Source organism: Paramormyrops kingsleyae, unplaced genomic scaffold (assembly GCF_048594095.1).
Source record: "Paramormyrops kingsleyae isolate MSU_618 unplaced genomic scaffold, PKINGS_0.4 ups45, whole genome shotgun sequence".
NCBI lineage: Eukaryota > Metazoa > Chordata > Actinopteri > Osteoglossiformes > Mormyridae > Paramormyrops > Paramormyrops kingsleyae.
In genome coordinates, this window is record NW_027325983.1 from 100496 (window position 1) to 126013 (window position 25518).

The window sequence follows — 25518 nt, forward strand, 5'->3', positions numbered from 1 at the left end:
AAAAATGGAGCGCAAGTTTATGAAGCCTGGGGATGATGTCCTAGCAATAGATAAAGGACTCAAAAATAAATGGTGCTGGGTGTGGATTGAAGAAAGTAGAAATGGCGAGCCTTTTGGCAGTTGGTGCAAGAAACTGAGAGAGCCCCGGGCTTGTTTCTGCACGATTTGCTGGAGGAAGCTACTGTATGCCAGCAGCTGTAAGAAAGTGCTTGCTTGTCATGATTTAGACTCCGGTCATAGAGCCGCTGCCCGTGCACTCAAACTTACCACGACGTTGCCGGGAGCAACTGTTACAGCTGACACACCGTTGTCTATGACTGACCGTGTCTGCGATTTAAAAATACGTTTGTGCACATTTATAGCAGAACATGATTTGGCATTCAGAATTTCGCATCCACTGGTCACCCTGTGTAAAAAACTGGCAGAAGACAAAAAAGCGTTAACTAGCCTGTCGGTTTCAAATCAACATGCGAGTTACATGAACACTCATGGAATTGCATTACAGTTCAGAAAATGTTTGTCTGAGAAGCTAAAAAAATGCATGTTCTCACTCAATGTTGATGAAGCAACAACCTTGAATATGGATAAAACACTCAATGTGCTTGTTCGCTTTTTTGATAATGAAAGCAACAGAGTAATAACACAACATCTGGCAAGCAGAAAAGTCAACATTGCAAATGCCCCAAACCTTATGCTGGAACTTAAAGATGTCATGCAGACTTATGGTCTTGAGTGGAGACAAGTTACCAGCATCCTCCTTGACAACTGTGCAGTCATGAGAGGAAAAAAGTCTGGCCTTGAAACTCAAGCAAGGAAGGCGAACCCATACCTCCTTGATGTATCTGGAGACACCGTGCACATGGTTTCCAATGCTGCCAAGGCCCTCATGAGTCCGTTCAGCACAGAAGTGGAAAATTTCTGCTCCGATGTCTATTATGATATTGAGAAGTCACCAAAACAGAAGGAGATTTTCTCAGACTTTCAGAGTCTGCTCCATCTTCCTTCCAAGAGCTTGATAAGACCTATTAGCAACAGATTTCTTCAGATGCTGGAGGTGTGCACCAGGCTGAATGAACTCATGGATGTACTGGTGGTGCATTATTACTATGTGCTGGATTGATTGATTGATTGATTGATTCCCTTTATTGCTGTTGCAATTCACCATGTCACTAGTCACAAGTACCAGCGAAAAGCAGGCCATCAACCCGACCATACATACACAAACATTATAGGGGGGCAGACAGGTCAGGAAGACAGGGGACTGTAGGAAAACTCAGAGAAACAGATTACGTGAGGAGAGTGGAGGTGAATAAAAAAAACAGCCCCCAGACTGTACTCCAGTAGGAAGTACAATATAGGAACAGAAAAAAAACACCTCAGCAATAAGCACATAGTCACCACATCTCACAACACTAAAGTCGAGACTTGCAACAGGGTAGGGAAGGGAATCCAAATGAAGAACACAAATACAGGTAATGCTAATCATTTTGTAGTATAAATTAAGTATTTTTTAATGTGCTGTCTCTGCAGTTAACCATTTTTATTGTATTATATTGCATGTAGAGTGATGTGCTAGTTTAGAGTGTTGTTAGGTTTTATGTAGGAATAAGCAATGAAAATAGCCACAGTGGTGTGTGTGTGTGTGTTTGTGTGATACAGAAGGCTTCTTAATGAATTGCTGACGAGATATGCACTAACAGTTGAGGAAAAGACCAGAGTAGAAATTCTTCAACAAGAACAAGCCACAACATCCCGAATGGGAACACAAGCCAACCTTGACCGGAAGGCACGAATCTCTGTGCTCTTTACAGAGTTTGACCGATTCAAAGTCATGGTCGACATGTTCAGAGGTATCTTGTAGCAGGCTAACTTGTGTAGGCAAAAACTTTAGGCTAAATGTAATGAAAGTTAATAACAGTTGTTGTTTTTTACAAAGGGAACAGCCAGGTCTCTACTACAGCAATCATAACCAGCTTTAGAAGTTATGCAGAGTTATATAGAAGTGTTCAAATAAACAGCAGTTTATTGTTAAAAAAAAGTGAATAAAGTGAAATTATTTTTAATCAGTATGTTATTTCCATATTTCAAATGTAATGGAAAGATTAGACATTCAATTCCAAGGCAAAAAATGTAAAATACTTTATTAAGTGTGCATTTTTTTTTACAGGAAATGAAGAGAAGGAATATTTATCTTAAGAAAAAAATATAGCAGTGTTGTGAATTTTTTCTTTTCTCTTCAGCCACAAACATTCACATACACTTAAAACATTTTAAAGATTTAACTGATGATAACATCTGATTATGATCTGATTAACATCTGACAAAAACAATGATTATGCACCAAAATATTACTTCAGTAATTTAAAGTTAAGTTAAATCTTGAAAAATGTGTTAAGTTTATGTCAAGTGTTTGAAAAATCTCAACATTGCAATTTTTTTATTTTTTTTTGGGAACAGATTCATATTCCATTTCCTTTGCTTCCAGTAAAAAAAACTGCAGACCTGGTCAAATTCGTTAATAATTTGATTTGGAGTAATTTTTCCATTACATCTGATATATGGAAATAAAAGCTATTAAAAGTATTTATACTTTATTCACTTTTTTAAAACGCACTGCTATTTATTTGAACTGTATGCAACTTGTCTTTAATTCTGTTTTCTTGTTGGGTTTTTTTTACGCATGTGAAAATGTCAAATAAATTTTTTTTTTTTTAATGTTTGCAGGCATACTTTCAACATTTCAGGGATTTTTGAAAAAAATGCAACATGAAAAACCAATGGCGCACTTGCTGCACGTGGAGATGGTGGCCCTAGTTCGAGAGCTCCTCAGCAAATTTATGAAGCTGGAAGCCATCCCACTGAGTGCAAAGGATATCATCAAGGTTGATGTCCGGAGTAAAGATTTGCAACTTTAAGACAAAAGGTTGTCTGTTGGAAGATACTGCTACTCTGCACTAAACAAGGCCCGTGTGGAGAGGCTGATATGGGTGAGAAACATTTACAACTCTCTCAGAGAAGGGTACATGAAGTCATCAGAGTTCCTTCTCAAAGACCTTCCTCTGGACAACAAGATAATCACCTCACTTTCTGCACTCACTCCCTCTCTGATTCAAGATGACTCCATCTGTGGGGCTTTTATCACATTAGGAGAGGCCTTGCCTAATGTGGTCGCACCAGAAGAGATTGGTCAGGTGGAGGAAGAGATACGGGCGTACCAAATAGAGGTGGACCTGGTAACGTGTGCCCAGAACTACATTGAAGAAGAAGGCCGAGTTGATGTAGATTGGTGGAGCAGAGTTGTATCCATGAAAAATCCAGAGAGAGGTGTGAGATTTCCCATTCTGGGTCAGCTGGTCAAAGCACTACTTAGCATTTTCACAGGCCCCCTGGTTGAGGGATCATTTAATCTCATGGGTGATATTCTTGAAGCAGACAGATGCTCCATGAATGTGGAAACTTATGAGAGCCTTGCAATTGTAAAATCCACGATTAAAGCAAGGGAGTGGACAGCATCGACAATGACAATAGACCAGCCATTAAGGTGGTCTTGCCTGTCATCGTATCAAACATATCAAAAACATCTGCAGAAAAAGAAAGAGGCACAACAGGCACAAAAGAAGAAAAGGGTGAATGAGGCAGCAAGGATTCGGCCATCACAGATGGCAAACAAACTCATACGGCAGGCCAGGAATATCGCTGGATCAGCCAAAGCCTCCTCTAGACGAGTCAAACACTCATCCTCGTCCACTGGACCATCCAGACCTTTTTCAACCTCCTCTGGACCAGCCAGACCCTCACCAACCTCCACTGGACCATCCAGACCCTCACCAACCTCCACTGGACCATCCAGACCTTTTTCAACCTCCTCTGGACCAGCCAGACCCTCAGCCTCCTCCTCTGGACCATTCAGACCATTTTCAACTTCCAATGGACCAGCCAAACTCTTTCTCTCTCCCTCTGGACCAGCTAAAGCCTCATCTTCATCCTCTGGACCAGCCAAAGCCTCATCTTCATCCTCAGGACCAGCCAAAGCATCATCTTCATCCTCTGGACCAGCCAAAGCCTCATCCTTATCTTCTGGACCAGACTCTTCTGGACTAGCCAAACTCTTTCTCCCTCCCTCTGGACCAGCCAAAGCCTCATCCTCATCATCTGGACCAGCCAAAGCCTCATCCTCCTCCACTGTACCAGCTCCATCTTCTGATCCAAATGTCTTAAAAAGAAAGAGTTTGCAGGACTTTGCTTACAACCCAGAAAAAAAGAAAAAATAAGTGATAATGGCCTTGATTTCACTTCTAATCTTCAGTTTAGCAGTTCAGTTCTTTAGCACTTTGAGCACTTGTTATTTATGCACTTTAAGCACTTGCTATTGTTTAGCAGTTTTTTTTGTACTTTATTTTTGTTATTATTGTCAATATTTGAAGTAAGTCCTTCAAATAAAAAAGTCCCCCCCAAAAAAAAGTTCAACTGTACTGAAAAATAACGTTGCTTATGAATGTTGGCAAGTAAAAAAGTATTTGAACTTTGTGATCAAGTGCCATTCTTGGCACATCACACAACGACGAAATGCGTCCTCTGCATTTTAACCCATATGTGATATATTAGCTATATTATTTAGCTTCATTCTTAAAATAATAATACTAATACCAATAATAATAATAACAAAACCAAATGTAGCCAGGTCTATAAAGCTACCATAAGGCTTTGAAGCTATTATAGAGCGTAATTTGTAAAGAGGGAGACATGAACCTTACAATAAGTGTGTGTATACCAAAGTGGGCAGCTGTCTCTTTAAGACGTTCCTGAGTGCCGAAAGGTAGGGTGGGAGTTTTTTTTCCGGTGGGTTTTTCTAGACTGAGGAAGGCGGGTAAAGAGAGCGGAAAGAAGAGTCAACGGCAACTTAGGGAAATAAACGTATATATACATATATATATATTTGTGTAGATGTCAATGTTTAGAGCACTGTTTATTTTTTTTGGCCTAAGCATACAATTGCAGCAATTAGTGGATAGAAAGATTTTGGTGCAAGTGCTCTCTTTTGGATATCCTGGTAGGTCAATTTACCTGTTTGAAAATATAGATATAGGGATCATTAGTGTGAAGGAAAAACAGTCAGGATATGAATGTGAACCTTTGCTGATTGTGTGGTTGATTATTTTCTTTACTAATGTATCATTTTTTGTAGTTGTATGTAAAATGCTAAAGCTACCTATAAGGCTACTTGCTAATTGATCGGAATACGTTGACTGTGATATGGTGTTATTCAGTTTAGCCACCCTGTTAGTACCATTGCAGGTTGAAATGTTTATAATGTGCATATATAAGTATATACATGTATATGTGTATATTAATGTTATTCAGGAAATCTGTGTATGGCCTAATGTGAATCTGAGATTGCGCTGTATGTTAATGGATGATGGAAAAAAATATAATTTTGTGTGATGTTTAAGTAAGACATCTAACTCTCTGTACTTTGTGTGCAGACTGTTTTTTTTGGATTTGATTCCGTTCCGAATTCAGTATTTTTTCGGCCAAGGAAGATCGCTTGTTTCACAGAGTCGCTCCCTCTGCGTTGAACTGCGCAATGTAACAAGTTTTTTGCAACTGGAGATTTTTTCTTTCCCAGCGCTTTGTGAAGAAATCCTCAAGTGTTGCAACGGCATCCACCTCCCCAGTGGACACGGGGATCTCCAGCATGCTGCTGTTGCAGCAGAGGCAGGGTCCGAGTGGGCGGCAGTTTGGAAAAAGATTGCAGCCCTCGAAGACAAGGTTCCGGTCCGAGATCTCCATGCTTGCTGGTGCCCTGACTGACCCATATATATCCCGGAGTAGTTCGGAGACCACTGGGACTCCTTTTGTAGTCCCCACTTCAGCTCCAAGCTGTTTCCCGCCCCCTCCTCCTCCTCCTCATCCTCCACCGCCACCTCGTCCTCCTCCACCTGCTAGTATCCAGGGCCCCAAGCAGAGTCATCGTCAGGGAAGTGGCGCAGGACCCACCAAAGGCCCCAACATGGTGGATGTCCTGGCGGAGCTGCCCCGCATTAAACTGCACCCGGTGCTGAGATCGCCAGGTGGGACGCCAGTGCCAAGGAGGGGCTGACACAGGGGACGCCCATGGCCTCAAGAGGACATTACTTCCATCTTATCAAAGGCTCTGGCGGGTGTGGGCGGCCTCCTCTCTTGGGCCGCGGGCCGGGTGGTGCTTGGCTCTGCTGCGCCGTGGTGGGGCCCTGGCGGGCAATCCGGGGGATCTTGGGACACTGGGGGCCTTCTAGGCGGATTGGGGGGTTCGGTTTGGGCTGGGCGGGGGGGCTCGCCGCCCGTCCTCCCTCTGCGGGCCTCCCTGTACGGGGGTTGGCGCCCCTTTAGTCCCTCGCGGGCTGCTTCCTGGGTTGGGCGGGTGGTTATCTCCGGGGCACATGGCCGTGGGCCCTTGTGCTGGGGGGGCGGCAGGGTGGCCTCGGTTGCCTGGTTTCTCCTGCCTTCGCCTTCGGCCTTGTGGGGGGGTGGGGTGCTGTCGCTTCCCCCGACGGCATCATATGCCAGCACATCCAATGACAAATCAGTTCACACCTACACTTACACATACATATAAGAATGGTTGAGCGATCAGTATCATTATTATTGTTACTTTTTAGCGTGTGTTATAGACATAGGAATTGAAATATACATGTATAAGGGTAGGATCAAGTGTGTGTATGCTACATAAATATATATATATATATATATATATATATATATATATAATACCTATTTGTCACATTATTAATTATAATTATTATTACTGATGTTATAATGTTTGTTGTTTGATGTCCTTGTAATGAGTGTTATTTTTCTTATGGTTGTTTGTATTCTGTATTCCCCTACACTTCATTTTCTCCGTCCCACCTACATTATTAGTTTTATTTTTCCTGTGTACCTCTGTTTCCTTTTTTTTTTTTTCTTTTCTCTCCCCATGGTGATTAATGTCTGTTCTCGTTACGATTGTTGTTTCTGTATCCCCCGTTTTTTTTTTTTTTTTTCCTTTCCTCCACGGGACAGGTGAGTTCGGAGCAGCCACACTCTTTGCTCTTGAATTTAGTGTAAAATAAAGTTGTCCTCCGAAGAGGGGGGGTGGTGGTGGGGAATTTAAAAAAGAAAGAAAAAAGGAAAGGGAAAAGAGAAAAAAAAATAAAAAAATCAAAGGCTCTGAAAAAGAAGTTCAGGCACCAGATCCACTCTGATGAGTAGGAGAAGCGGTCCTCTGAGCCCTTAAACTTTTTATACTTATATCATTTTTATACTTAAGACTTATATACTTTATATACTTAAACTTTATATACTTATACTTTATGTACTTATACACTCACCTAAAGGATTATTAGGAACACCATACTAATACGGTGTTTGACCCCCTTTCGCCTTCAGAACTGCCTTAATTCTACGTGGCATTGATTCAACAAGGTGCCGAAAGCATTCTTTAGAAATGTTGGCCCATATTGATAGGATAGCATCTTGCAGTTGATGGAGTTTTGTGGGATGCACATCCAGGGCACGAAGCTCCCGTTCCACCACATCCCAAAGATGCTCTATTGGGTTGAGATCTGGTGACTGTGGGGGCCATTTAAGTACAGTGAACTCATTGTCATGTTCAAGAAACCAATTTGAAATGATTCGAGCTTTGTGACATGGTGCATTATCCTGCTGGAAGTAGCCATCAGAGGATGGGTACATGGTGGTCATAAAGGGATGGACATGGTCAGAAACAATGCTCAGGTAGGCCGTGGCATTTAAACGATGCCCAATTGGCACTAAGGGGCCTAAAGTGTACCAAGAAAACATCCCCCACACCATTACACCACCACCACCAGCCGGCACAGTGGTAACAAGGCATGATGGATCCATGTTCTCATTCTGTTTACTCTACCATTTGAATGTCTCAACAGAAATCGAGACTCATCAGACCAGGCAACATTTTTCCAGTCTTCAACTGTCCAATTTTGGTGAGCTTGTGCAAATTGTAGCCTCTTTTCCTATTTGTAGTGGAGATGAGTGGTACCCAGTGGGGTCTTCTGCTGTTGTAGCCCATCCGCCTCAAGGTTGTGCGTGTTGTGGCTTCACAAATGCTTTGCTGCATTCCTCGGTTGTAACGAGTGGTTATTTCAGTCAAAGTTGCTCTTCTATCAGCTTGAATCAGTCGGCCCATTCTCCTCTGACCTCTAGCATCAACAAGGCATTTTCGCCCACGGGACTGCCGCATACTGGATGTTTTTCCCTTTTCACACCATTCTTTGTAAACCCTAGAAATGGTTGTGCGTGAAAATCCCAGTAACTGAGCAGATTGTGAAATGAGCAGATTGTGAAATACTCAGACCGGCCCGTCTGGCACCAACAACCATGCCACGCTCAAAATTGATTAAATCACCTTTCTTTCCCATTCTGACATTCAGTTTGGAGTTCAGGAGATTGTCTTGACCAGGACCACACCCCTAAATGCATTGAAACAACTGCCATGTGATTGGTTGATTAGATAATTGCATTAATGAGAAATTGAACAGGTGTTCCTAATAATCCTTTAGGTGAGTGTATACTTTATATGCTTATATTTATATACTTATACTTTGTGTACTGATTATATATACTTATTAATAAATAATATATTTTTATCACTACCCCCACCTAGAATACTGTGTGCAGGTTTGGTCACCATACCTCAAGAAGGACATTACTGCCTTAGAAAAGGTGCAACGAAGAGCTACGAGAATGATTCCTGGTCTTAGAGGAATGTCTTACGAGGAGAGGTTAGCGGAACTGAATCTGTTCAGTCTTGAGCAAAGGAGACTAAGGGGGGATATGATTCAGGTCTATAAGATTCTAATGGGTCTGGATGCTGTTCAGCCAAATGACTATTTCAATATTAGTCTAAATACTAGAACTCGTGGCCATAAGTGGAAATTAGCGGGAGAACATTTTAAAACAAATTTGAGGAAGCACTTCTTTACACAGCGTGTAGTCAGAATATGGAATAGTCTTCCTGCTATTGTAGTGGAAGCTAAAACCATGGGTTCCTTTAAATCAGAGCTAGATAAGATTTTAACAACTCTGAGCTATTAGCTAAGTTCTCCCCAAACGAGCTTGATGGGCCGAATGGCCTCCTCTCGTTTGTAAATTTCTTATGTTCTTATGATTTTGTAATACTGCTGCAGCATTCTCCACATGCTAATCACTGCCCCACATTGAATTGGCACTTTGATCAGCCATGAATCACTTCACTACCCCCTGTTGAATGTTGCATCGTATGTTGTTAGATATCTCGTAGTAGTATTGCAGTATTTATTTAAATTGAAAATGCTTAAAACAGATCAATTTCTCACAAACACATCTATTCATGAGTGATTTAAACGGCAAGGATGAAAATGATTAGGATTAGCTCTTGCCAAAATAGGGCTTGTAAACTTTTGTGGTACTCAGAATTAACCCAAACAACTATGACTCTATAATCCTCTATAATCACTCTCACTCTGTCACACTTGAATCAAACTCCAGGCCTCGCATGTAATGAGCAAAATTTTCTTCTTTATTCAGCAATCCAGCGTAGTGTTCCAACCACACTCGGGGACAATGCGCAATGCACCCCGCACCCAGAAATCAGCAGGTTAATATACTATAAGACGAATTCCCCTATATGGACTTCTAAGTCCTGATTGGTTACCAAACATCTGCAAACCAGGTTTCGAACATACAACAAACATAATACGCCACCTCTATTGGTCTACTTCAAGGATGTTCAGTTTCCAATCCTCGTTAGGCCTAGGCCTCCTATGAGTCCCACACATAATCCTGTCTATCCAGCCTAGGAAGGAGGGCAAAAACCCTAAACATTAGGGAAATTCCACTCCCAACCCAGCAAAAAGGTGCAACCCCCCCTTCGGTGTCCATGGCTGGCATGGCTCACAATGTTATCAGTAAGGGAAACCCCAACCCTATATTAATTGAGGGAATAATTAATAAAATAAAGGGAATGATTCTATAAGGCTGTAACTAATCAAAACAAGAACTGACTGGCGCGCCGGCAAGTCAAGGCTACCTAATCGGAACAGATAGGGGGGCGACAGAGAACATCAGCGGCCCCTACTTATCTTTTAGCCTTCCAGAAGGCCAAGAACAGTACGAGCCGGCTAGAATCACACATATGGTTGTCACGTACACGGAAGGTACCGAGAAAGGGGGGGAGATGCCCAAAGGGCTTTAAAAGGGATACAGCTGATACATATGGCAGAGCCTCCTCCTGTACATGCTGAATGTATGTCAGATGGCCGCTCCCGGATTGCAATCTGTCAGACAATAAACCGGTGATTTGCAACTTCTCCCCGTGTCAGCTGTGAATCTCTTCTCATCCACGGACCCGGTGGAGACGCCGTGCTCCAACATACCTAAATAAAGACTTCAGCGTAAACATATACAACCCTTATGGGTACATAACTTGCTTGTGTGTTCAAATGCTACCATACAACAAACTGCGTCTAGCATAGTATAGCAGCTACATTTCAAGGCTTCCTGCAGGTCCCCTTTCTCCCCCCGGCGATGTTCCCTTTAGCCCAGTTCTCCAAGATCTGTGGCCTGCAAAGCTGGTTCCGTGCAGGTGGCTGTGAGGCAAGGACACACGGCACCATCCCCAAAACAACAAAACCTGAGACACAAGAACAATCCCACAATGCCTCCCAACCCTGGCCTACCATCACTTTAAATTTCCCTTCCACACTTTGAAGTAATGTTAAACATATACTACATAATCCTGAAAAGGAGTGGTCACTAAAATTAAACAGCTCGCAGATCTTCACAATGCAAGAAATGCAAAGATGGAGAAAGCGAAGAACAGTTCACAGCCGGCTGGGCACATTGTCATCATCAAAGATTTTAAGCATGTTTATTTATATAGCACAATTCGGGCACAAGGCAATTCAAAGTGCTTTACAAAGACAAGGATACAATCAAATTAAAATGTCAAAATCACATTTCAAAGATAAGTAAAAGAAATAATAATGAAAATAAATAATTTTATTAATCAATTACAATGAACACATAATAATAAGAAAAAGCCAAAATAAATAAATAGCTAACTGAAAAGACGTCACATTTTAATGACAGAAAATGACTGGTGCTGCACTAGGAAACTCTGACCATGCAACAATTCATCTAATTCCAGCATACAGACAAAATCTGAAAACTGCTAAACCTGTTGTTACTAGAGTGAAACACTGAACATGTGGAGCAGTAGAGCAATTAAAATCATGCTTTGACTCGACAGACTGGAATGTTTTCAAAACTGCTACTAACAGCGTGGATGAATACACGGACACTGTAACATGGCACATAAGCTTCTGCGAGGACTCTCGCATTCCCAAATAGTCTGTTGTCAGCTATAATAACGACGAACCATGGTTTACAACTGAACTCAGGCAGCTTCCTAAAACAAAAGATGAAGCTTACAGGAGTGGTGACAAAAACCTGTTCAAATTCTACTGCGGGTTTGAAAAGCCACATTCGCGCATCATACAGCCCTCACCTTTTCAATGGCCTTCTTCACACCTGGGTACCTTCACACCTCGCCCACACTATACCCAGCTCACCCCCCCCACGTCCAGCCACCTCCCCAGGAGAATCAACGACAGAGATGTAAACAAGATCTTCAGTAGCCAGAATACAAGGAAAGCTCCTGGTTCAGACTCTGTCTCCCCAGCCACTCTGAAGCACTGTGCAGATCAATAGTCACCTGTCTTCACAGATATTTTCAACCAGTCACTGAACCAGTCAGTGACTACAGACTGGTGGCTCTCACATCGGTGGTAATGAAGGCTTTTGAGAGACTTGTGCTGTCATACCTTAAAACCATCACAGACCTATCGCTTGACCCCAGGCTACAGTCTGCCTACAGAACCAACAGACCTGTGGACGATGCAGTTAACACTGGACTCCATTTCTTACTCCGACTTTTGGAGTGCCCTGAGACATATGTTAGGATTCTGTTTGTGGACTTTAGCTTTGCATTTAATACTATTCTATCGGAGCTAATGCGGAATGAACTCTCACAACTGTCCGTGCCTGATCCAAAATAACATGTTATAACCACGATGGCCCAGTTTTACGCTACAATCATTGAGTCCATCGTCACCTCCTCCATCACAGCCTGGTTTGGATCAGCCACTGAACGAGACAAGGCCAGACTGCAACACATCATCCACTCAGCAGAGCGAATAATCGGCAGTAACCTGCTTACCCTCCAGACACTTTACATCACCAGAACCAGGAAACGGGCATACAAAATCTTTGAGGACCCATCTCACCCTGCTCACCACATCTTTCAAGCCTTACCCTCCATGAGAAGACTCATGGCAATCAGAACCAAGACCCCCAAGAGCTTCTCCCCTCAGGTAGTCTCTCTCATTAACCAAACCAGTCTCTGAATGGACGTTCAATTAATCGTCAGCTGCAGTGAAATATCCACCAGCATAACCAGTGAACAACTGATAAACTTCCTCTATGATTATATTCTGCACTTTTGCACATTATGCACACATACTGCAAATTCTGTATACATATTGCACTCTTGCACATATAGTTGACTTGGCTGCTACTTAATAATGGCACCATTTAAGAGCCCTTTAAATTATTATACCATTTATATAGTTTATATTCATACTACAATGATTACTATGTACACACACATATATAAATATCATAATACCATCATTACTACCATTAATAAACTTAATTATCATATAATTATCATATTACCCAATTGCCAGTCTATTGTTTATTACCTTTCTGCATATGTCTTTGCTAAATGTGGGTAACTCTCGCCAGTGTGGGGAAGCAATAAAAAAGGCCAACAGAATGTTGGGTTATATCTCTAGGTGTGTGGAGTTTAAGTCAAGGGAGGTGATGATACACTCATATAATTCCTTGGTAAGACACCACCTAGAATACTGTGTGCAGGTTAGGTCACCATACCTCAAGAAGGACATTGCTGCCTTAGAAAAGGTGCAACGAAGAGCTACGAGAATGATTCCTGGTCTTAGAGGAATGTCTTATGAGGAGAGGTTAGCGGAACTCAATCTGTTTAGCCTTGAGCAAAGGAGACTAAGGGGGGATATGATTCAGGTCTATAAGATTCTAACGGGTCTGGATGCTCTTCAGCCAAATGACTATTTCAATATTAGTCTAAATACTAGAACTCGTGGCCATAAGTGGAAATTAGCGGGAGAAAAATTTGAGGAAGCACTTCTTTACACAGCGTGTAGTTAGAGTATGGAATAGTCTTCCTGCTAGTGTAGCGGAAGCTAAAACCCTGGGTTCCTTTAAATCAGAGCTAGATAAAATTTTAACAACTCTGAGCTATTAGTTAAGTTCTCCCCAAACGAGCTTGATGGGCCGAATGGCCTCCTCTCGTTTGTAAATTTCTTATGTTCTTATGTTCTTTGTAATGTCATGTAAAAGCACCACCAAGGCAAATTCCTTGTATGGAAACATATCTGGATTCCGATTCTACATCCTTCATCAGTACTAGAAAACTTCCATCCAGCGTTGCATTTCACTTTGACGCTGTCGCTTTTGAAACACTTTTCTGTGATCTAGCTCTTGTTTTGGTCGCCGACTATCATCCAACAAAAGGTTCATTTCAGCTCTCCTAATCTGACATAAACCACACTCACAAACACTTTTGGGTTACTGTGTCACCGGGAAGGGATGGACTCCAGTCGGGATGGGTTTCCAGCATTTCCTATCCTGGCTGTTCTCTTTAGGGACAAACACAGGAATGGAGTCTAGTGATCACACCGGAACTTGACTTACCTGAACGGAGATGTATGGAGCAGACTCTCATATGCGCAGGGATGCTCTGGAATGCAAGGTCTTTACGCCCCACCGCTATAAGCTACGCCATCCGACGCCATTTCGTCAACTCTTCCACTTTTGCTCTTGTCTTTTCCAATCCAGAAAAGAGAAGAAACCGAAGAGAGACCCGAGTCGATATGGGGCTGCCGCTTAGCGGGTCGCCGTTAGCCGGGCCTCCGTGACGCCCCCGCGCAGAGTAGAATGCCCAGGGGCGTCGCAGTCACCGGCGTCCTCCCTGTCCTCCTGTCCTCTCAAAAAACAGCAATCATTTAAACAAACATGAGGGAAAATTCAAAAGGCAAAGATGAAGTCATGCCTTACCTCAGCACAGCTGCCCACCGCACAAACGACAGCGTGTCACCTTACTTTAAAAAAAAGAAAAAAGGCGGGAAATTGGGGCCGCGCACGGACAGGGCCCCTCCCTCGCACCACATGCGGCTAATTAGTTGGCCATCCAGAGGCACTCAGTCTATTAGTCACCCATTCAGTCAGTCAGTTCTGCCTTTCAACAACAGGGGGCAGTAGAGGTGCACCGTTCCCGGAAGCACTGCAATACCGGGTCGATGCCTGTAGCAGACGGGGCAAGCCCCACTTCCGGCTCCCTGTTCCAAAAATCCGTTTAATATGTGGTCCCCTCCATGGGGGACGTATCAAAATAACCTTTTCATACCAAAACAAAATGTAAATCAGCTCAAATACATGAATAATAAATATTATGCTTGTACTACTTACATTAACACATAATCACAATCTATAAGGCTGAAACATTCCCACACTATGCAAATCATGCCAACACAGTACAATAAGACTTTCAAAGATAATATTAAACAAACACCCACAGAGTGTTCCAAAGTGCATTTTGCAATGTCTATACTTTGAATGTCAAATTACAAACTTCACATAAATCTAAAGTACACTAAGATTAAGATGAGTTTGTTACCAAACCAAATATATAAGAAATAATTTATTTGCCAGGAATTAAGTTTATGATATTGAATGAAATGTGTGAGCATGCCCCAGTTAGTGAAAGTGTGTCCCCTACCCCAAGACTCCAGAGGGTTAAAAAGGAACACATCCGCAGACTTCCAAGCTCTGCACTAGGGCTGAACGATATTCTGTTTTGACATCGACATCGCGATGTGCGCGTGAGCGATAGTCACATCGCCGGAACATACGATGTGAAGGGTAGAAGCCCATTGTGTATTAAGAGAACGGTAGCACACAGTAAACACGAGTTTGTTGTATGGCTTGTTGCTGGGGTGACATGCACGTTCCGCGTGCCTGCACAGTGATTGGTTCGCTGTGTCGCTGCTCACCGCTCACAGCCAACATTCACTGCTAAAAATGCGCGACGAAGAGGATCCGCCGCAAAAAAATTATTTCGTACCAAAAAGAAAGTCGAAATCATCTATTTGGGACTATTTCGGCTACAAAAAGGAGGATGTTGACCAAAAAGAGGTACTTTGCATGGAGTGTCATAAAGTTGTGGCCACAAAACATGGAAACACCACCAATTTGTCTGATCACTTAAAACGGCACCACAAAGCTCTTTACAACGAATACAAAGCCAAATCTGGATGTCAACCAAAACAAACAAATGTTTGTGATGCCTTTGCCAGTGTGACACCTTACCAGAAAGGCTCTCAATGACAGAAAGAAATAACAGACGCAATAACGTTTCATATCGCTAAAGATATGTTGCCATTAAATACCGTCGCCAAAGAGGGATTTAAGAAAATGATCCGAACGCTTGACAGGCGGTATGTTATACCATCCCGCACATATTTTTCCCAAGTTGCGATAAAAGAGCTGTATGAAAAATGCAAATCTAAGATTGAAGCAGAACTGTCGCACGTGGAATACTATGCAACTACAACAGACTTGTGGTCCAGCAGGACAACGGAGCCCTACATGAGTCTGACGGTCCATTTCATCGCAGAGGACTTCGAGCTAAAAAGTCGCTGTTTGCAGACGGCATTTTTCCCGGAAAGTCATACAGCCGAGAATGTCGCAGAGGCCCTGAGAGAAGCGGTGTCCGCTTGGGGCTTAGATGAGACATGTCAAGTCTGAATAACAACAGATAATGCAGCGAACATGGTGAAAGCTGCCGATCTGAACAAGTGGACCAGGCTACAGTGCTTCGGCCACAGACTGCATCTTGCAGTTGGTGAGTAATGACCATGATCTTTATCCAAAATAAAAATACATTTTTACTCAGCTGTTTTACTTAATAACCTGTCCTGAACCTGACAAAACTTGTAAAATGAATTTGTTGCATGTGTGTACGTAGAGCTTTAAAACGTAAGAAAAAATACAGACACTAAACATTTAATTTTAAACAAAAAATAGTTTTATGAGCACATTTGAGGAGCTCTTTTCCAAAATGCGATAACTCCATTTCAATAGTTTTCAGGGAAATTAATTGTTTTACCTAGACCCACACATTTTGTGAATATTCAATTTATCCTGTTAAAATGTTTTTTGCTTAGTCTGAACATGTTGAATAATGATTATTAAATCAAACAACTATATTGTTGTTGAAAAATTCAAAGTAATTTTTTTTTCTTTTCAAAACGCTATAAATCCATCCATTTTTCCCAAAAATTGATGGTTGTCTTTTTTTAAAAGTCTTTTGTCTTTTATTTTTCATGTTCGCAGTTATTAATAAACAATTAAAATGTCTCATTGCAATATTTTACATATTCCTAATCATTACTTTTGCTGGTTCTTTGTGACAGCTTTTAGGTGCCGTTTACATGAACGCGTCCTGCATCAGCACCGAAAACTTAGAGAGAGAGAGAGAGAAAGAATAAGATTTTTTTACTTATTTTGAGGAATTATAGCCTAATGAACAAACATCTGTTAGGAGCGCAGCCACGTTGGATTGCGAGAACGTTCACTAGGCTAAAATTAAGTTCGGTGCTTATTGGGGTTTGGAAAGAAACTGCATCTTGCAGTACATTTTAAACAAGGAAATTATTATTGCCGTTTATCGCGTTTTGGAAAAGAGCTCTTCATTTATTGTTTGAAATAAAACAGTGTGCTTCAATAATTAAAGTTCGCAATGTTTTGTTTGTTTTCTCCGCTTAGAAAATGCAGTGAAAAAGGATGGCCGCAATGATCGTGCTACAGGAGTCTGCAAGAAGCTGGTGAGCCACTTCTCTCACAGCTGGAAGGCCAGCGATGCCCTGGCAAAAGTCCAGAAGGAACTCAATCTACCATCACATTGTCTCATCTCAGAATGCCAAACAAGATGGGGTTCCAGACAGATGATGATCAGCAGGATATTAGAGCAGCAGCAGGCTTTAACTCAGGTCCTGTCTGCAGACAAGAAGCTGCGGCATCTAATTCCAACCTGGCAAGATATAGATGTGCTGGAGTCTGTAAGCAAGTCACTGGGCCCAATGCTGGATTTCACCGATGCACTTTCAGGCGATGAATACGTCAGTGTCTCCTTTGTAAAGCCAGTTCTTCAGCTCTTCAACACTTCACTACTGGAAATGCGAGAGGAAGACACAGACCTGACCAAGAACATAAAGATGAAGATGCTGGACTACCTCAATGAGAAATACGAAGATGATGATACTCAGAAGCTGCTAGATATGGCATATTTTTTGGACCCCCGGTTCAAGATAGACTTCATCAGTGCAGACAAGAAGACCCAAGTTAAGGCCAGAGTGGTATCACAGATGATGGAATGCCAGGAGAAATCAAGCTGCAGCACTGACGTGGAGCCCAACGTTACCAGTGCACCCCAGGCAAAGAAAGCAAAGAAGTCATTGGGAAGCTTCTTTAAACAGAGAGAAACTGAAGCAAAGGGTGATTCCTCTCTGACCCTAAAGGATGCTTTGGAAGCAGAGCTAAACACTTACCTGCTAACACCTCCAATAGACAAAGAGGAGGATCCACTTGCATGGTGGAAAGTACACAAACTAAGCTTTCCTCATCTCGCCAGACTTGCCCGCAAAAACCTGTGTATTCCTGCGACAAGCTCGCCGTCAGAGAGACTTTTCAGTACTAGTGGCAACATCGTCACTTGCCAACGAACCTGTCTCAAGCCTGCAAAGGTTGATAGTAGAGGTCGACCGATATGGGTTTTTCAATAGCCGATGCCGATATTTAGGAGTCAGGGTCAGCCGATGGCCATTATATGCTGCCGATATTTTTTGGCCGAAAATTGGACGTTTTCCCCTCTATTTGCATGATAAAATATCACATTAATAATAACAAACGATACACAAAATTTCTCAACTTAGCATTTACTGAATACTGACTTGTGTAAATTTAAATATAAACTTAAATAACAAAAACACAATACAACTTATAAACAACTTAAACTTATAAACAATAAAGATAGCAGCATCAGAATCTCTTTAGCAGCAAACTCATTCTTCAGCTCCCAAGCTCACCAGTCTGCTGCAGATATTGCACCTGGCTTTTCCTGGTGTTGGCTTTGTGAAATGCTGCCATACAGGATTAGATTTTTGTTCAGCCATCAGACAGCAATTACTAAAACAGAAGAATAAATGCAAGGTTAGAATTTTTATTATAGTACCTTCATCTTCAATTCATTCTACAATTCCAGTATTCCATGCACATTAAAACAATTACACTCTAATACATTTTGAAGAAAAAAAAAACACTAAGTGCATCATGGTATGATGAGTAGTGTACACTAACATGTTGTTTCTGTTGTTAGCAGACAGATAGCTTAAAGCCAAATTCACAATCAGAATCTAGTGATCCCGGAAAATAAAATAAAATAACTGTCGTATTGCACAGCCTTGTATGCAAGGACAACATAAGCCCCTAGTGATTGTGACGTTGTCTACGTATAAGCCCGTATAAAGGACAGACATGTTTAATGAGGAAACTAACTGCGCAAAGTCATGCACTTTTTATCTAGACGTCTGACAAATTGTTTGAATCTCCGGTCTCAAATGAAAAAAAGTTGCACAGAAGGACCATTGTCAGCATCAGCTCAAGTAAATGGTAACCAGGCTTTCGAACAAACACTTTTCTCCGCCATGCATTGTTCTTAGCAGCTCTGTGTCTCCCGAGGACGGCGCTGTCTGTGATCAGGGCAGAGTAACGCAACTCTCACACACGCTGCAGTATTTGAGAGCTGCCTGCTCCGCCCCACACACTCACAGAGTGAAACTCTCCGACACAAGAAAAAAAACGTAACTGATAACATCGGGCAGATATGGTAATAATTAAAATGTTAACAACTAAAATGATTTTTAACGATTAAAAAACGTCTGTGAGCCCACCAATAAGCGCACAAAACGAACTCTATTAGAATCAATGATCCTTAATGTTACCTGTAAGCTACAGTTGGTTGAAGGCTCATTATCATTACCCCAGTTCCCAATAGCGTAATTCGCGTTTTCTTTTAAAGCAACATTTCATAGCAAACTACTTAAATAAACAGGTCATTGAAAGATCAGAATTTAAGCCTTACCGTTTTATCCCAGGACTCTTCCAAAACTTCTGGCTGTGGCCCTGCACAAGGCAGCATGGGTCACGTGTTCCACAGCAACAATAACACTGGGCTGCCCGCAGACGTGCCTGTCTGAAAATCGGCGTAGTGCACTCGGATATCGGCCGATGCGGATACATTAAAAAATGCTAAATATCGGCCCGATATATCGGTCGACCTCTAGTTGATAGACTTGTATTCTTAGCTGAAAACCTTGAGTTAGCAAAGCAAATAAAAAAATATATATTTAAGTTATGTTATGAACCAATCAGGGGGGTTGGTGTTGCAAAGCTGCTGTTTAAATGTGTTCAGCTTTTCTGTTTACAGGAATATGTTCTCTAATCTGTTTAGAAGATTTAATACAAAATATATAAAAATTTTATTTCATTTTGTTTATTTCATATATTTAGCCATGATTATGATGACCAACACCAACACTGTTTTACTTTGGCACTTTGGCTAAGAAAAGTTGACTTAAAAGATTGTGAACCAAAATGCTTATAAGTTGTTTTATAAAAAATATATTTATTTTAAGTTATATTGTTGTAAATCAATCAGGGGGGTTGGTGTAAAGCTGCTGTTTTATTTAAAAATGTGTTCTGCTTTTGTGTTTACAGAAATGTTCGAATTTTGGAATAAAATATTAAGTAACCTTTTTGTCACTTGTAATGAAGCTTGCTTATTAGTGAAATTATTAATATGTAATTATTGGTAATTATTGACTTTAGCCTGGATTGATGGCTCTCAATATCGCAATATATATCGTTTGGAAAAAAATATCGCAATGTAATTTTTTTCCAATATCGTGCAGCCCTACTCTGCACAAGGGTCGGGCTAAAACGGCATCATACACCTTCCCAAAACACATAAAATCAGTAAGCTTGGGAATGAAATAGGTTAATCGCACAATAAACAGCACAACAGATCAAATAAAATGCTAATAAATGTTAATAATGTTAATATTGATGAATAAGTGCTACAGTGATCAACCAAAACAGTGCTCAATAAAATCTTTACGTGCCATTAAATAAAATCCATACCAAATAAAACACACACACAGAAAAACAAAGCACACTTACCTAAAACCCGAAGTGTCCTCTGTGTGCTTCAGGAAAGTGCATCACGTGAACCCTGTAGGATGGAGTGTCACCACCTAGACGTACCGGGGCAGCTTTCGCCTAGGATCAAGGCAGTTGGATGGATGTCAACTTACCTCTGGGGGTAGGTCGTTTAGATAGATGGCTGCTTCCTTCTGGGGGCTGGGGGTTTGGGTGAATGTCAGCTTACTTCTGTGATCAGGGTCTTTGGGTGGAAGTGAGCTTACCTCTGGGGTCAGGGGGTTGAGTTGAAAGCAGCTTGCCTCTGGGGTTGGAACATTTGGGTGGATGTGATCTTACATGAGGGGCCTGCATTTTTGGGTGGACAGCAGTTTGCCTCTGAGATCGTCTGCCGCCGCCCCCCAACTTTCACAGCCAGGACCCCCTCCCTTCCCTAAGGTAGAATAATTCAGACATCCCAACCTGCAAAAACTCAGTTCTGTGAGGTGCCCCCAACCGCCCGACAAGGAGTGAGATGTAACTCCAATAAACTTGATTTCACAGTTTAATTTCTTCATTAATTTCCTCTAGTCAGCGCACTAAATTACGAAGGTCAATATTATGTATTATTTTGACAATAATATAAGTAGATTATTTTACCATTTATGCAAATTCCTTAATTATATTCCATTGCTACGTTACAAAAGTGTTCAAGGAGTCTTTCATGACAGCATTGGCAACTAACCAAGTATCTAACTAGTGTAGACCTGAATAATACAGCACATGAAATGACACTTGTTAAACTCACCTCAACATGCATTTTACAGTCGTTTAAACCGTCATGAGCAATGCTGAAATCACTGTTGCTAACAGTACAGCACGCAACACTGTCATTATTTTCATCCTTATTAAACATGGATACACTTTCTGAAGTGAAATGCGTTTTATACTTCCGTTTTTTGGGGCACTCTCCGTCTGTCATGATGCTCCACTGAACCGATAACTTCGGTCCTCGAGAAGTTAAATAGAAGCCCGCCCACATTGAAATCTGAATGGCTTAATTTGCTAAGTAAACCAATCAGGATGCTGTCTGTCTAGCACGGGCTACAGGCACACACGCAGGGATCCACACATATATGCACGTTCTCTCTTTCTCTCGCTCATTCCGTCGTACGCGCGCGTCTCTCGAGTGCGCGATGCACACACTACTGTCTCGCGTGCATGCTCTTGTTTACTTCCTCTTCTTTCCGGGATATTTTATTCAATTTGCGGGTATCAGGGAGTCGCTGTCAATATGTGGGAGACTCCCGGAACTTCCCGGAGAGTCGGGATGTCTGGATAACTGCTTATTTGTACTATAATGATAGCTGTTAATTTTCAGGGAGCTGTGATGATATTCGAAATTGTGCAGGGTTATATAAGTACTGTGAAGCTGTCGTTATCCAGTTAAATGTTTAAAAATATGTATTATTTTATCATATTTTATGTATACTTTAAGCTTATTCACAGGTCTCTCCTGCGTCCATGCCTACTTCAATGTAAAATCAGACAGATTGCTTAACTTGCAGCTGTCCAATTACGCGTACATATTTTATTGCTGCAGATAATTAAGGTAGGTAATACAACGCTGAAGGTTAGATGTATAGTACGATTACATATGTACAACATGTGGTCATTTCAGTCAGACAAACGTTTAAAATGGAAAACCAGCTTTCCGTTTTTACCGGCAATTTCCATAGCACGTCTTAGTCGAAGTACTACACTGCCATCTATTGGACAAGTCAGGTTACTGAATCGTGAAATGTGTCTACTAAAATGGATAATATCTTCAGTCATGTTTTCTTTTAGGACCACTACAAGAGGATTATCAGTATGAAGGTTTATCAATAAAAATAATTTATTAAACTAAATATTACAGGGCTCTCCCTGAAAATAAGACGCTCTTAGCTTCCAAAGGCAAGGACACATTCTAGTGATTTTCCAGGAGACTGGACCTAACTAACCTGGGGCCTTATTAAAAAAAACAATCAATCAATTCATGTTGAAGCTCACAAGGTGTGGAGAACAAGAAACACAAGTAAGGGAGAAAGGCAAGGTGCAAAGCATACACAAGCAGTGTAACGACATATCAGTTACAATGTATGATTAAAAATACATCATTTCTCACAGTATGAATAGTGGCCCGTTGCTCCTACTATAGCCTCACGCCTCCAGGGTCATGGGTTCAATCTGCACCCCTGCTGTAATAAACAGTGACATTATTACAGTAACATACTGTTTAAAATAGTACAATACTGTAGAAAAAACGCTTTCTGGGCAATATTTATGAGAACCTTGTTGATAAAATACTGTAATGTACTGTAATTCTGTACATGAACTGGAAAAAAATAAACTGTAGAATTTACTCAGATTGAATGATGTAACAATTTGCACTCACTTTTTTGGGTTGACTTTATACCAATTCTAAGAAACATTTTAAATAAATAAAGCTATAGTCTACCCACTGTCACAGTACTATCCTATAAGATTTACTCAAATCAATATTTCAATATTAATATTAATAAATTTTAATATTAACATTAATTAATATTTCAAATCAATATTTGTACTCACTCGTTTGGGTAAATTGGGATATTACTTTTTATGAGTAAAGTAAACCCAAGTTTAGCAAATAACATACCTAATGTATTTAAAGGGCCCTTTTCAGCATTCAACGCAAAGTGATACCAGGTTTGAAACAAGGGTCTTTGCCAGCATGGCCTGATACAGTTTTCTGTCCCTTTGGGAGTAAAGGTCTTTGCTCAAGAGCTCATTAATATGGCTATTCTGCCAAGACTGGGCTTTTCTGCAGCTGTGGTATATTTCACCCACCGTCATGAAGGAAACTCTCCCAAATACTGATCTTGCAAGATGTTCTCTGTTGAGATAAAAAAAAAATGGAATAGCTGTGATTGCTCATGTAATGCTTTTTGGGGTGATGTATTTGTTAATGTAAGGCCATTTTGATTACCCACACTTGGCCTTGTAGCCTTATATTTGCAGAAAAGAGCCTGAGCTGTATGTATATGTATATTTGCATAGCATGACATGGTACTGCCTTTGATGTAGTAGATTTTTAATTCACTGTTATGATGTTGAATAGGACAAGTGCATAAATCCCCAAATATATTGGCTACCACAGCTAAAACGGATCTTGGTGGGGTGTGTTGGTTCGTGCTCCATGGAGTGATCTTGGGTGGGTGGCTAAGATTGGATGTACATAGAATAAAAAACCTCAATGTCTTCTAACATCCCCACCATAAGAAAACACATTAAGTCCTGCTCATACTAATTCTGGTATCTAAACCATCAGCTTTTCAGGACTCTTTGGCAATTATACATCTCAAAACACACAAAGCCAACTGATACAGAGCAATCAGTTTAAACAACCAAAGGAATCCTGAAGTAAAACAAGCAATGATATGTGGTGGAGACTAATATCTGTGGCATTCCATTCTCAACTGCAGTGGGATTCTAAATATTATGTAAACATGGATATCCAAAAAGTAAACCTAATTAAAATCGAAATATTAAATGAGCAGAATGATTAAATTTGTTGTTCTATCCCAATGTAGGAATTATTAGCTCAAATAAATTTTAATATTCTCCACCAATATGTTTGAATTAATTAAAGTTTAATGAATTATTATTTAATGCTGATTATTAATCAATTGTTATGCCGAATGGTCGGCTCCTCCAAACTCAATTGCGGCATCCCTGTGAGTCTGTTAACCCTTTCATGCACAACGTCCACATTTGAGGACTGTAAATTTAACTCCATTTCCTATTTATTTATCATATTGATATACTCCAAACCACTTGAGGGCAGTGTTAGTAGATTCATCGCTATATATTAACAATATGTATAATCTTGTATTTGGAATATTGACTGTTTGATTACATCATTAATTCAACATGGCTGACCGTAATGGCCATGTGCTAAATGCTCCAGGCATTTCTGTAAAAATGTTCTACTCAAAAAGGCAAAATCAGGTAAAAAAAAATATTATGATGTACAGGATAGTATGTTGGACAATTCTATGTTTTTAGAAATGAAATTTGAGGTAAAATATAGTTTGCAGACCTTAAAAACCAACTGTCCACATATGTGGACGTTGCGCAACAAAGGAGTTAAATGACCAAAAATCTGATTTTGTAATTAGGGAGGTTTTTTTTATTTATATTGTTCAAAGATTAATTTAACTACTTTATATTACAAGAAAACAAACATTTATTAAACATACTGTATAAACATAAATAATGATCTCACTACATATTATAAATTATGTGTACTGCCTTTCAGTGACAACATTACAGAAATATATAGAGGTGTGCATGTTCTCCATAGAGAAATATACTATGACATTAGATAGTGATTTTATACATACACACAAACAAACAAACACACACACACACACACACACAGACAGAGAGCGAGACCAATGAGACCAATCACATTTTCCCTTTCAACCAGGAACTACCCAAATCATCTCAGTACAGAGTAGTTGAGGAAATCCCAGAGGGCAGTGGAAGTGATAGTGATGGCAGTGATGACGATTACCTACCACAAGCATCTGGCACAGATTCAGAAAGTGACACAGAAGGACCACCAGAGAATGAGGCAAAGGGTGATGAGGGAGCATCAGAGAATGAGACAGAGAGTGACACAGGCAGACAAGAGGTTGAGATGGTGGACGGCAGAGGCAGAGGAAGAGGACGAGGCAGAGGTAATGGTAATGGAAGCGGTCCTTACAGGAGAAGAGGTAGTCAGAACAACAGAATATGGGCACGTAGGGACAATCTGTATCAGGGAAATCTCCCTGCCTTTACTGGGATGGTCAATGTAATTGCACAGGGTGAGAAGCCTTTAGAATTTTGATACAGTTTAAACATGATATGTTACACAGCGTGTTTAAAAAAATCATTTTATGAGCTTAATAATATATCCAACACATCCTGTCATTATATACTTGAAAAATCAGTTGTTTTTTTACATTAAAGTTATATAATGGTCCATATTTTCTGACGTCTCTCTTTATTCATTTTTACCCCTTTGTTGCGCAGTGTCCACATACGTGGACAGTAAAA

The 25518-nt window shown here is 40.8% G+C and overlaps 1 long non-coding RNA gene and 1 pseudogene across 1 annotated transcript; both read right to left on the bottom strand.

Annotated features, from left to right (window-relative positions):
* Positions 1–9535: 9535 nt before the first annotated feature.
* Positions 9536–19621, bottom strand: LOC140586371 (uncharacterized). Its single transcript, XR_011988194.1, has 3 exons — positions 19337–19621; positions 13831–18381; positions 9536–10412 (listed from the first exon to the last, which is right to left on the bottom strand). It is a non-coding gene; the product is annotated as an uncharacterized lncRNA (long non-coding RNA).
* LOC140586375 (U2 spliceosomal RNA) lies at positions 14395–14627 on the bottom strand (annotated as a pseudogene).
* Positions 19622–25518: the final 5897 nt, after the last annotated feature.